General features: G+C 43.3%; 1 protein-coding gene across 14 annotated transcripts in view; it reads left to right on the top strand.

The window, feature by feature from the left end:
- Positions 1-5316: 5316 nt before the first annotated feature.
- Positions 5317-14051, top strand: part of TAS2R1 (taste 2 receptor member 1) — a 286550-nt gene continuing 277815 nt past the window's right edge. For 11 of the 14 annotated variants that reach the window (XR_010131808.1, XR_010131809.1, XR_010131810.1 and 8 more), the window contains exons 1-2: positions 11853-12097; positions 12981-13082. The gene's annotated coding sequence lies outside the window, so the exon portion shown is untranslated. Of the gene's footprint in view, positions 5691-11852; positions 12211-12980; positions 13083-14051 lie in introns of those variants that run through there. The other 3 variants (XR_010131816.1, XR_010131817.1, XM_063700844.1) reach the window with 2 other exon arrangements.

Consider the following 14051-nt stretch of genomic DNA (forward strand, 5'->3'; position numbering starts at 1 on the left):
GGCCAACATGGTGAAACCCCATCTCTACCAAAAATATTTTAAAAATTAGCCAGGTATGGTGGTGTGTGCCTCTATCTCAGCTACTGGAGAGGCTGAGGCAGGAGAATCACTTGAACCCGGGGGACGGAGGTTGCAGTGAGCTGAGATTGTACCACTACACTCCAAGCCTGGGTGATAGAGTGAGACTCTACCTAAAAACAAACAAACAAACAAAAAAAAACGTAAAATACCATGTAGCATGAACACTAAAAGGAAAACTAAAGGAGGCATGGGGGCTGAGGGTGAGAGGGACCCTACTGTGGTTGGGGGTGAGGACAGGCATTCTGACCAGGGAGATGTGAGCAGGACCGGGACATCCTGAGAGAAGCCGGGCAGTAGATACTTAGGGAGGAGTACCCTGGCCTGGAGTGGGCCATTGTGAAACTGCTGAAGAGAGTTATCTTATAAAAGGACTGTCTGATGCTCCTTTGTCAGCCAACAGGCAGCCCTGAGGGAACTGCCCCAGAGCCGCAGATTTCAGTCCAGTTCTCCTTGTCCTGCTTGTACACAAAGCCGGAAGCATCCCTGGGTGAAATTGTGCCTTAGTAATTTTTTAGTATGAATGGAGATTAAAAAACAACACATCTTGTCAGATGACCATGATCTCCAATTCTGGGACTGTCCGGAAATGGCCAGGTTGTCTGGAGTAAGACATTAATCTTCCTGGTTCCATTTTCCTTCTGTAAACTGAGTTGGATAAGATGGCCTCTGAGGGCTCCAACAGTTGTGAGCTCTCCATGTGAGCACATGTGCCTGTCTCCATGTAAGTCAATGTACAACCTCCATGTAAACCTCATGCATCTCTCCATGTGAGCCTGTGTAATCTCTCCATGTGAGCATCATGCATCTCCCCATGTGAGCCTCATGCATCTCCCCATGTGAGCCTGTGTAATCTCTCCATGTGAGCCTCATGCATCTCTCCCTGTGAGCCTGTGTGCATCTCTCCATGTGAGCCCGTGTGCATCTCTTTATGGGGCCCCATGTGCATCTCTCCATGTGAGCCTGTGTGTATATTTTCCTATAAGCTTGTGTTAATTCTCATCTTGTAAGCTCCCATTTAGCCTCTGTACACACATATCTATTCTCCTCTTGTGAACTTGTGGCAATCTCCTCTAGTAAGCTTGTGCAGTATTAAAAACTTATGAGCCGTGGAGGTTTATAATAATGCATCGTTGAGGACCCAGACCCAAGGCCTTCGAGCACTGGTGGGTGTGCACTCCCTGTAAAAATGGTCTTTCCTGGCCGGGTGCAGTGGCTTATGCCTGTAATCTCAGCACTTTGGGAGGCTGAGGTGGGCGGATCACCAGGTCAGGAGAGCGAGACCATCCTGGCTGACACGGTGAAACCCTGACTCTACTAAAAATACAAAAAATTAACCAGGAGTGGTGGTACGTGCCTGCAGTCCCGGATACTTGGGAGGCTGAGGCAGGAGAATCGCTTGAACCTGGGAAGCGGAGGTTGCAGTGAGCTGAGATCATGCCAGTGCCTTCCAGCCTGGGCGATGGAGCAAGACTCTATCTCAAAAACAAAAAACAAAAACAAAAAATAAAAGGTCTTTCCCCAGAGCTTTCATCCAGGTGTGATTCCCCAGAGCTTTCATCCAGGTGTCATTCCCCAGACCTTTCATCCAGGTGTGATTCCCCAGACCTTTCATCCAGGTGTGATCACCCAGGGCCAGGAGATCAGGGATTGTCTGTCTGGGCACCACCTGTGGGCAATGCCTTCTTTGGGCCCTCACCTGGGCCTTCAATAGTGTGTGCTGTCCAGACAGTGCTCACACTGGCTTTCTAGGAAATGGTAGCACTGGTGTTTGTTCTGGTCAGCCTGGCAAGGCCACATAACCACTGAGCTACAGGAGAGGGAGCCCCTTGAAAGAGAAAGACAGTCCTGTCATCCATTTTAGTAACCCCTGGCCTGGCACACAGTAGACACTCACTAAATATCACCACTGAGGACTGCCCTGAACTTGGTGCCCGATACCCAGCTCTGACGTGTTCCTTGCTTGGTAATTGTCTGGTCAACAGTAAGAGGTGGTTGATGGTTAGTTATGCCCTCAAACCTTGTGTGATGATTAATACTGAGCGTCAACTTAATTGGACTGAAGGATGCAAAGTATTGATTCTAGGTGTGCCTGTAAGGGTGTTGCCAAAGGAGATTAACATTTGAGTCAGTGGGCTGGGGAAGGCAGACCCACCCTGAATCTGGGTGGGCATCAATTAACTGCCAGTGAATATAAAGCAGGCAGAAAAACGTGAAAAGCTTAGACTGGCTTAGCCTCCCAGCCTACATCTTTGTCCTGTGCTGGATGCTTCCTGCCCTCCAACATAGGACTCCAGGTTCTTCAGCCTTGGGACCTGGAGTGGCTTCCTTGCTCCTCAGCTTGTAGATGGCCTATTGTGGGACCTTGTGATGGTGTGAGTTAATATTACTTAATAAACTTCTCTCTCTCTCTCTTTCTCTCTATCTCCTATTCTGTTCCTCTAGAGAAACCTGACTAATACACCTTGCTACTAGTTTGTAGTGAAAGCAAGTCTTGAACAAAATTTGCTATCTACAGAAAGCAGGCAAGATACCTTGAGCCTGATAAAACCTCAGCTCTATGTCCTTCTAGAAGAGTTCTGCATACCTTGCGGGGAAGGCTCAAAGACACATATGTGACGGTTTTCCAGTGACTGAACCCTGCCATCCTACTAGGCTGCAGGCATCCAGAATCTTCCAATTTAGTTTCTGCCAATAGGACCACTTAGGGTTAAGCTGTGGTGCTGTCCCCATGGGTGTGGGCTTCAGACTTAGAATCTGCTCTCTAAACCCCAAAGCATGTTACTGTTGTGAGGAAGAAAGATTAGGAATCCATAGCTCTTTAGGTATGCGCAGACATTAACATTTTAGTGGCTCAAAAGGAGTCCCATTTTCTCATTGGCAACTTTCTGTTTTAAAAAAATAGGTAATCTAACTTGTATGAATATGCTTTTTCTTCACCTACTCCTACTCCCTGGGGATCGTCTAAAGCTATTTTCCTTATGATTGAAATGTGTTGCGATTGAAAATGTTATTCATCATAACCCTAGCAGGAGGCAAGTCCCATTTCAAAATCTTTTGTGCTGGAGGGAGGTGGAAAGTGAAGGTGCTATGAGCTGGAGGGTTGGGAAGAATATGGAAGAGCAGAAGTGGTGGTCGGGGAGAGAGGGATGGAGCCGAGGTGGGCGGCATGCCACATGGCATTGGCTGCTGGCCGTGTATTTGATGCAATATCCATCTACCATTTTCCCAGAGGAGCTGCTTCCTACCCATGGGGTCCCAGAGCTCACAAGGTGGAGGAGGAGAGACCCATGGCTCTCCCAGGTGGGGGACAACAGTCATGACCTATCTGAGAGTTCCCAGGAGAGTGTGCCTGCCACCACATCTCAGTTCTGCTGGGCCGGGGGAGGCCAGGCAGGTCCTTGGGCTACTTTTATTCCTAAGTAATGACTTCCATCCCTGCCACAGAGATGTGCTTTCTGTGCAGGGACCCTGCCCAGATCCCAGGGAGGCACAGTATACAGTGGTGCTGCTTTGGTACCCAGCTTCTGGTGTTTCATTGAATGGAAGCCAACACCCAGTGTGTGTCTCTCTTCCCTCTTCAATCCCAAAAGGCACTGAATCTATTTAACTGTGCATAAATTGATTATGAACTTGACATCAGCAATCTTATGTATGTCTTAATCTTGAATTGTGCACACTGGTCCTATACCCTAATACATGTGTTAAATTAAGTCTAGTCTAAAGCTGGTTCCTTACATATTTTAGGTTCAGCCTAAAGGTCTCTCTGTACATAGCAGACTGTAACCTAACTGGATGTGGAAACAGACCATAACCTACTCTTGTGCCAATCATTTAGTTCTGGCCAGTCACCAAGTTTTGGCAAAAGGCAGCCAACTGTTGAAACCATGTTCAAATAAGGCAAACACCAAGCTGTAAACAGTTGGCTGTTTCTGTACCCACTTCTGTTTTCTGTCCATCAGTCTTTGACCACGCAGCCACACTGCAGCCTCTCTGAACATATTCTGGTTCCAGAGCTGCCTGATTCATGAATTGTTCTTTACTCAATTAAACTCAATTGAATTTAACTGGTCTAAAGTTTTTAACACGTTTGTAAAACTTTGGATTGGATGGTAAATATACATTTCTTTACAATTTTGTGGTTGTGTAGTATTTTTGGTTGTTAATTTCAGTGTGTGATTTCTTCCTGTATTTCTTCTTTTCGTACCTTCCATTCCTGCCAGAACTGGTTCTGTCTGATTTTTTCCCAGTAAAAACCCTGTGGCAGGATAGAGAATGAGAAATAACCTGCAGTGTGAGGAAGAGGATTTAGGGTATTATCATGGACAGAATAATAGCCCCTTCAAAGATGCCCATGTCTTAGTCTTTAGAATCTATGGATATGTTGCCCTACGTGGGAAAAAGGGACTTTGCAGATGGGATTGACAATCTGGATGGGGAGATGACCCTGGATTATCAGGGTGGGAACATGGTAATCACAGGCATTCTTACATGAGGGAGGAAGAGAGTCAGAGGAAATAGGATGAAAGAAGCAGAGGTTGGAGGAGTGTGACTGTGGGCTTTGAAGATGGAGCAAGGGGCCATGGCCCAAAGAATGTGGGCAGCCTCTAGAAGCTGGAAAAGGCAAGGAACCGATTCCCTCCAGAGTCTCCAGAAGGAACACTGGATCTTAGCTCAGGGTGGTGCATTTGGGGTTTCTGATCTCAAGAATTATAACAGATTTGTGTTGGTTTAAGCCACTATGTTTGTGGCAGTTTGTGGCAGAAGCCATAGGGATTGATACAGACACCACAGAGGAACAGGAGACTCACATATGGGGATTAGTGGTTCGCCCAGGCTCAGGAGACAAGGGCAAGGCAGAGGCTGGTGAGGGGTTCGTGGGTCCTGAGAGCTTAGGCATCCGCATCGGCTTTCCAGGCTCTAGAGGGGTTCGTGGGTCCTGAGAGCTTAGGCATCCACATCAGCTTTCCAGGCTCTAGAGGGGAGTGGCTGCAGTGGGGGATCCCACTGGGGTATCCTGGCCCACAGGCCAGAGACCCGGGGCAGGAAGGGTGTCTTAGCAGCATTCCATACTTGACATGTTCTAAACTGGACCTAGGCTTCTCTTCTTCAAGCCCAGTAAGTGGTATCTCTTCCAGCTAGTGCCTCAAAACAGAAATCTGGAAACTTTTCTCACTGAAGCCTCCTCCTTACACCCCCATGTCTGACTCATCACAAAGACTTGATGACCTGGCCCCTCCCTTCCTCTCTGCCTGTGTCTACTCTAGTCCTTCCTGCTTCTGTTTATCACAAAGCCCAGACTGATTTTCATGTCAGGGCCTTTGATATCCCTGTTCTGGGAAATTCTTCCCTGTGGCTTGCTCCTGGTGGTTTCTTGGGTCTCTGCTCAAATGTTTCCCTGCAGAGAGATCTCTGACCCAGGGCCTCTGCAAGCCACCATTCTCTATCACGTCCCTTGTTTATTTTCTCTGTAGTTTTGAACCCTACCTGAGATCGTCTTGTTCAGTGCTGATTTTCCTTCTTGAGGACAGAAAGACTGTGGCTGTTGTGCCCTTTGCTGAGCCCTTCGCTGAGCCCTTCATGTCTAGAGCAGCATCCGACACATGTGGCAGGTACTTTTGTTCTAAGCATCTCCAGAACCTTGGGGGTGCTTCCATTTCCATCTCCATTGCCTCTCTCTGTGTGACTGATGGTGGGAGATGCTTCAAAAGGAAGCAAATTTAAATTGTGTTTGGGTATAGTCTGCTAGAGTAGTTATTCTCAAGCCGGCCTGTAGGGAGAAAGCGAAAGCCCAGAGAGGCTAGAGCTTTCTGAATAGAAGATCTCACATGCCTAATACAGTGTGGGGCAGTTGATACCAGGTAGTGGAACTCATTTGTAAATTATGTAAATCCCATATCTGATAACAAACATTCTGTAGATTTAATGAATAATGTACGGTTTCACATGCTTTGAGATTTTCACGTGCTGTCAAATCGAAGATTGCGTGCTAGGGAAAGTAGGTAAGAAATGTATAGCTTAGGACTGAATTATTTTGGAAAGCTTCTTGCTTCCTTTTAGTAAATATAACGAGAGATAAATCCTACATAGATTTAAATTTAAGTAAGATATTCATTTCCCTTCCAACGTAGCATAGCTCCTTCTTCACTCTGCCCCAGTGGCTTGAGAATATAAATATTTTCTATCAACTACTGCTGCTGTCCATTACTACCACCACTACTACTGTTACAGTACTGCTGTTATTACTACTGCTACTGTTACAGTACTGCTATTATTACTACTACCGCTACTGTTATGCTACTGCTATAACTAGTTACTACTGTTATAGTAACTAGTTACTATAACAGTTACTACTGCTTCTATTGCTACTGTTACTACTGCTGCTATTACTACTGCTATTGTTACTACTACTGCTATTACTGCCCACTACTACTGCTACTATTGCTACTACTACTGTCTGTTACTACTACTACTGCTACTGTTACTACTGATGCTGCTACAATTGCAACTACTATTTCTATTATTACTACTGATGGTCTGTACAGTTCTTGCATAGTCTTCTTTCCTTCTAAGGCCCCACTTTATTTCTTTTATGGGTAGAGTTTCTTTTCTTAGCGTTTTGTCTTTTAAACTTTTTTTATTTTGGAATAATTAGAAACCCACAGGAAGTTGCCAAAAAAAAAAATGTACAGGGAGACCTGGTGTAGCCTTCACTCAATTCCCTATTATGGTAACGTTCCATATGACTCCCATGTAATATCAAAACCAGAAAACTAACACGGGAATTTTCTTTTTTTAATTTTAAGCAAGAATAGATTTATTTTTAAAGATTTATGACTTTTATTTCCACCATAGTATGCATATATATATACACACACACACATATACACACACACACACACACACATGTTTACACTGTTTGAACAAGAAACTGGTGCACAATTTGTTGGTCATTAGATAGTTACATGACTGACTCTCAGAAAATACACAGCATATTGGTTATTGATGGTACCTTTCCTGTGTCTTTGTCATTTTCTTCTCTTATCCTGTGAGCAAATCTTGGTGAAATGAATGTCGCTAGTGGAAAATAGGGGATCAATACATTAGGGGTCTGGAATCTTTGTGTTCAACTATCATTTCTTTGCTTTTTCAATTGTTTCCAGGTGTTATCTATAAGGTATTATATTGGTTTATGCCATTTTCTAAGAAAAAAATCTTGAAAAGCTTCATTGTAGCGGGATGAAGTTTTTTTTAACATGGCAATATTTTATTAATATAAAGAAGTGGAAGCAAAATGTGATTTCTTCTGACTAAAAGTATGCTGTCATTTACTATTAAGTGATTGGGCTTTGGAGCTCCTCTCTTTCTTGCCCCCCAGGAAACTAGCACAGCAGCCTCTGCAGAGGGACTTCAGTAGAAGATTTTCTAGGCAGCATCAGAGCTACACTCCGGAGTCACTAGATGAAATTTCTTGTGGAGTCTTCCTTTGGAAGTTGGCAAAGTTAGGTTCCTCTTCATCTGTGCAAAATGGCCATGAACAAAAGGGCCTCACGAGACCCCTTTCAAGCTCTATGAATTTTCTACTGCAGTTTTTCTGGCACAAGGCAAGACCTGAAGTGTTCAAATTGCTCATTCTGATTGCTTCAGTAGTCTCATCAGGTATTTCAATAGGGAGCATTGTCATTTCTTCATTCCTTGTGTTTTGTCCTTCCCACAATCACATTTCCTCACTTTGGGGAGCAGGTGCATGCACCATTGGCACATAAGCTCATCATTTAGAAGCAAGAGACCCAGCAGGCACAGACTGAAGGGGCATGGAAGGTGGCCCTCCCAACATGGGAGCTCTGTGGGGATCAGAGGGTTTGGAGTCTAACTAGTTAACTCACTTGTTCTTACCCCTGGCTGCACTTCAGAGCAAAAATGCCAACTCATTGGCTCCACCCAGACTACTTAGTTCATAATCCCCATGAGACAGGGCCTAATGTTGGCTTTTTTTTTTCTTTTTAAATTTTTAGGTGCATATAATCAGGGTTGACAACCACTGACCAAGGTGTTGAAAACAATATATCCCTAACAAAATAACTGTGTTTTGTTTAGATTCTTTTATTAGAAGACTGGGTCAAGCAGATTGTGTGATGTCCACTTGAGGGAAAGATCAGTAATGGGGAAGACATACCTTTGCCCTAGGATGTGGGTCAATGGAGAAACGGTGTTCATTCTCACAGGCAGTGTAGGGAAATTAGCAAAGCAGGTGATGCTCCAAGTCTTGTAGGGTTGCAGTTCCAGGCAGTCTGCCCATTCCAAACAATGCCCCTGTCAGAGGATGGGGTATAGAAGCAGGCTCACTTTGCCAGGAGACTAAGTATGATCTCCAGCTAGCTGAGCTGGATTCAGGAAGGGAGGTGTTGTAGAAATGGGAGATGTGCAGTATGGTTACTACCGCTTCTCACTTCCTGCTTCCCACCCTGGATGGGATTGCAAATCCCTGTCCATTCTCCTGGAGGCCCCTCTCCAGGAAGCAGCAAGGAAGGAGAGAAGAGGGCTGAGAGTCAGCCTTCAGAGTTTAGGCTTCACCTAGTGGGAAGCAGGATGGAATTCTGAATGCTTTAGTGGGGCTAAAGCTCCTATACTTGGAATTTCTTACTATGACTGTCCCACTGGGGTGGAGTTTGTCTGTGAGCAGAGACCTCTGGGAGAGATCCTGCTCTGGAGAGACAGAGAAGGAGATGTTGGGGCTGAGTCTCCCTCCCAATTCCGTAAACACTTTCTTAGCAATCCCACACTACCACTATTAGTGGCACTTATTGTGTGTAATTAATTGGCTTCAATAATTTAAACCATCATCTTATTAGTCTCTTTGCCTCCTTTCTAATCAGGTTTCATTCTATCATGAGTTAAAAAAAATGCAAAACCCCAGAACATACAAGTGGGAATGCTGAGTGGTTTACATTGGCCTCTAGAAGATTTGACATCACTCAAGTGAGCTGGTCTCCTGTAATCACAATTCTTCTCTCCTCACCCCAACCCTGCTAGAAGCCACGCATTAATTATAGATAGAAATTGTAAAGGTTGGTTTTTCTGCCTTGCATTCATCATAGAGATGTATAGTAAATGCAGCAAAATTGCATTGCTAAACTTGAACTTGTCTTAAATCAAACCAACCTCTAAATTATCCTTCAAACTTCTCCCCATCCCCCTTCCCTAAATAACTGTTGGCCCATAGACCAACTTTTATTGATGACATATTAAATTAGATTAACTTTATTTGAGCTCAGACTGAAAAGGTTGGAAAATAGATTTTATTACCCACTCTAGGTGAAATCTAGTGTAATGTATCATATTAATATGCTATTTGATTCTCCAACTGAGATAAAGAAACAGAATTATGTTGGAGAACAGAAATCACATTGCAATCTCAGTCTGAACCAAATCATCAAAACTAAAGGATACATTTCTGAAATACAAAACGAAGAAAGAAGAAACAGCCAAGATGGGGGCCACAAGTCTCTCCTGTCTGGGGGATAAATCTGTGGTTTGGTACCTTGGAACTCCAACTCCTCCCCATTGCTCTTCATTAGTTTCTTCCAGGCCTTCTCACATTTTTTAAATCCCTGTTTTGGCTGTCAACCTGTGCTATATTCCTGCTCTTTCAGCAGAGGGTGGAACAGTAAGTGCAGCACTTTGGAAAGCTCTTGACCTAACGCCTGAATCTAGACAAGAATCTGGGCCAATTTAGGATCATAGGACTACCATGTAGCAGGCTACAGCAATTCCTCATGATATGGAGACTACAGCAGTTTTTTTCTCTTAATCTGTTTGGCCAGCTTCCACAAGTTTCCTCCCCCTGGGGCTCAGTATCTTGGAAGAATAATATCTGGTAAAATATATCTTCCTGCATGCCACTGCAAGAATCCTAATACATACTGTTAAGATGCAGTACAATTCACTGCTCATCCTGTGGAAAACTGACCAGGTTCAGTAAATTCTATAAGCTCCTGAATACATTTCACATGCTTTAATTTTAATCTTTTTTAATACTCTTCCTTTCTTAATGTAGATGAAAGTTTCTGACATATCTTAAGTTTTTTCTCTCTGAAGAACTTTAACATTTCTTTTGAGGCATGTCTACTGGTAGCAAATTCCCTCAATGTTTGTTTGTCTGAGAAAGGGTTGATTTCTCTTTCATTTTTTGAAGAATAATTTCACAGAGTACAAAGTTCTAGGTTCATTTTTTTTTCTCCCAACATGTTAAATATTTCATTTTACCCTTTTCTTACCTATATGGCTTCTGAAGAGAAATTGGATGTAATTTTTCATATTTGCTTCTCTATACATAAGGTTTTTTCTGCACCTCTGGCTTCTTTCAAGATATTTCTGTATCTTGATTTTCTGCCATTTACATATGACATGCTTAGGTGCAGGAATTTTTTGGTATTTTTCCTGTCTGGTGTTCCCTGAGCTTATAAGATTTGTGGTTTGATGTCTAACATTAATTTGGGGGAAATTCTAAGCCATTATTGTTTCAAATAATTTTTTCTTTTGTGTTCTCTATTTCTTCTCCTTTTGTTATTACCATTACATGTACACCTTTCATAGTTGTTCCATAATTCTTGGATACTATGTTCTGTTTCTTTTGCTGTCTTTTTTCTCTTTGCTTTTCAGTTTTTGAAGTTTCTGTTTTAATGTTGTCAAGCTCAGTGATTTTTCTCCTCAGCTGTATTCGGTCTACTAATGAGCCATCAAAGGCATTTTCCGTTTCTGTTACAGTGTTTTTGTTCTCTAGTGTTCTTTTTTATTCTTTCTTGGACTTTCTAGATATCTGCTTACATTATTTATCTGTTCTTACATGCTATCTACTTTTGCTATTAGGGCTTTAAGCATGTTAATTATAGTCTTTTTAAATTCTCATGGTCTAATAGTTTCAACATCCCTGCCATATCTCGGTCTGTTTTCAGTGCTTACTCTGTCTCTTCAGACTGTATATTTTGCCGTTTAGTGTGCCTTGTCATGTTTGGTGAAATGTGGATGTGATGTACTGGGCAAAAGGGAGTCTTGTACATAGGCCTTTAGTGTGTGGTGGGTGGTAAGATGTAGGACAGTGGTTCATAGTCCTATGGGTAGGTCTCAAGCCTTAGGTGAGACAGGATGGATGTCGGGGGCTGGATTTGGGTGTCCTTTCTCCTATATGGAAGGCTAGAGCTAGCTTGATTGGGGGTATTTTCCTTCCTTCAGGTCAATTAGGCTCTGATACATCCCCAGAAGATCAGGCTTTGGTAAAATACTTTATCTTGCAGTCAGAGCTTGTTAAAAAGAGCAACAGGGTTATTTTCTGGGGGAAAATGGTGGCTAGGAGGCAGGACTAACTTGCAGTTCCCACTCAGATGGACAGAGCAGGATGTGAAGACCCACATAATGAACTTTTGCTCCAGGAACTACTGCAAGAATGTACCAGAAAAGCCAAGAGAATCCACAGACCCTTTGAAGGAGGTGGATTGCCATTGCAGGTTCTGTGGGACAGCTGAGGAACTGTGAGTCTGCTTGCTTTATCAGCTGGGAGGCTTGTAGCCTGGGGCAGGTTCTCAGGCCTGCTCACTTGCTGCCTGGAAATAAACTCAGTGCTGTTTGTGGAGCATGGTGAGAGTGAGACTGGTCTCTCCGGCTCTGGGCTGCACAGGAACTGAGTGAAGCCTATGGTTGCTGGCTTTCCTCCCCTTCCTGGCAACTTGTGTGACACAACAGAGGCAGCCATAATCCCCTTGGGAACACAACTCCGTTGGCCTAGGAACCATACTCCCATCTGTTATGGCAGCTGCAGCAAGCCTCACCCAAGGAGAGTCTGGCTGGAGGCCAAACAACACAAAACCAGCACACTTAACAAAAATATAACCAATGACCCTCACAGAGTCCACTTAACTCCCCTCCACCAGAGCAGGTGCTGGTATCCACAGCTGAGAGACCTGAAGATGGATCACATCACAGGACTCCTTGCAGACATTCTCCAGCACCAGCCCAGAGCCTGGTAGGTCTGCTGGGTGGCTAGAACAGTATTCTAAGTGAAGTAACTCAGAAATGGAAAACCAAACATTATCTGTTCTCACTCATCAGTAGGAGCTAAGCTATGAGAACACAAAGGTATAAAATGATACAATGGACTTTGGGGAGTTGGGGGAAAGAGTGGGTGATGGTTGGGTTAAAAGACTACACATTGGGTACAGTGTACACTGCTTAGGTGATGGCTGCACCAGAATCTCAGAAATCACCACTGAAAACTTATCCATGTAACCAAGCACCACCTGTTCCCCAAAAACCTATTGGAAAAAAGAAAGAACAACATGGATGAAACTGGAGATCATTATGTTAAATGAAATAAGCTAGGCACAGAAAGACAAACATCACATGTTCTCACTTACTTGTAGGTTTTTTCACTTACTTGTAGAGGTGGGGATGGTTAATGTGTACAAAAAAATGGATGAATAATACCTACTGTTTGATAGCAGAACAAGGTGACTATAGTCAATAGTAACTCAACTGTACATTTTAAAATAACCTGAGTATACTTGGATTGTTTGTAACTCAAAGGATAAATGCTTGAGGGGATGGATAATCCATTATTCATGATGTGCTTATTTCACATTGCATGCCTGTATCAAAGCATCTCATGTACACCAGAAATATATACACTTACTACATACTCACACATTTTTTTTAAAAAAAGAATTATCTGATATATTTCAAAATGGTTACTTTTCCCTTCTACCTACTGAAGACACGAGTGATTTTTTCTCCGATAGCCACTGTGAGAACCTGGTTGAGCTCCATGAGATTAAAATTTTCAAAGGTGGTGAGGGGTATGGGGAGGTGGGGACTGATCACTGTATTAACCTGTAGTTTTTAACTTTCAGACCTGTCCATGCTGAGTTTATAGCAACTGTCAATTACGGTTCAGATTTTCCTACCCCAGCGTGACTTTCCCAAGAGGCTTCTGCTCATGGAGTTCTGCTCCAGTAAGTTGTGATTTTTAGTATCTGCCTGTCTCTCCAATTTGTGGGGCGAAAGTTTGCCCTGTGAGCTCACCTCTCTGATGGATCTAAGAAGAATTTTTGATGTTTCCATTTGTTTAGCTTTTGACTTGTTGTTAAGGTGGAGTGGTGACTTCCAAGCTCCTTACATGCTGGACCAGAAGTTGAAAGCCAAATTTTAGAAGAAATTATCTCATGGGTTGCTGGCCAGCCAAATGACAGCCATGGCTGGGTTAAATTTGGGGGTGTTATGTTCTCTACAGATTCTGCTTCCAGGATCTGGGGAGACAGCAGCCCTCTGGGAAGAACCAAAAGCACAGTAACATTCTAGAACATGTCCACAGTGTGGTAGTTGACCCACTCAGTTCATGTATGCCTCAATAGCATACTGTTAAATTATAAACTTATGAATAAGAAATTTGTAATAAAGATTTTATAACCTCACAGGTCTTTAATAAGGCTAAATAGTAGAGCATGGTATTCAATGACACACTATGTTTAAGAGCTATACAGCTATAATAGGTGATAAAAGACTGGCTTACCCCAGGTGTCAACTGTAATATCTTGGCATGCTTTGCCCGTGATATCTGGGGGACAGAGGTAACATCAAAGAGTAATGGAAGATTAACAGGAGTAGCATCTTGCAGTCCAGCGAGTCCACTACTCTGAGATCCTTTCAGTTCAGTCCTGCTAGGCTGGATGTGGGAGGATGATAAACAGGCTGGTACTGAAGCAGCTATTCGTGGTTAGTTAAAGCAAAAACACATGGGTGGAATAAGTGAAGAACAATTTATTATATGGGGCATTTGCCGAAGCTATTTTTCTAGCATAGGTGTGCTTTCTTTTTCTCCAGAAAATAAATAGAACAATCTGACTTCCAGTCTTCTTGCCTGTCTCCGGCCTGGATCCACATCGCTTCATGCTTGCGCATTGAAATTATTTTCCCACAGAGTG

The sequence above is a fragment of the Gorilla gorilla genome, chromosome 19 (genome assembly GCF_029281585.2).
Source record: "Gorilla gorilla gorilla isolate KB3781 chromosome 19, NHGRI_mGorGor1-v2.1_pri, whole genome shotgun sequence".
NCBI classification, from domain to species: Eukaryota; Metazoa; Chordata; class Mammalia; order Primates; family Hominidae; genus Gorilla; species Gorilla gorilla.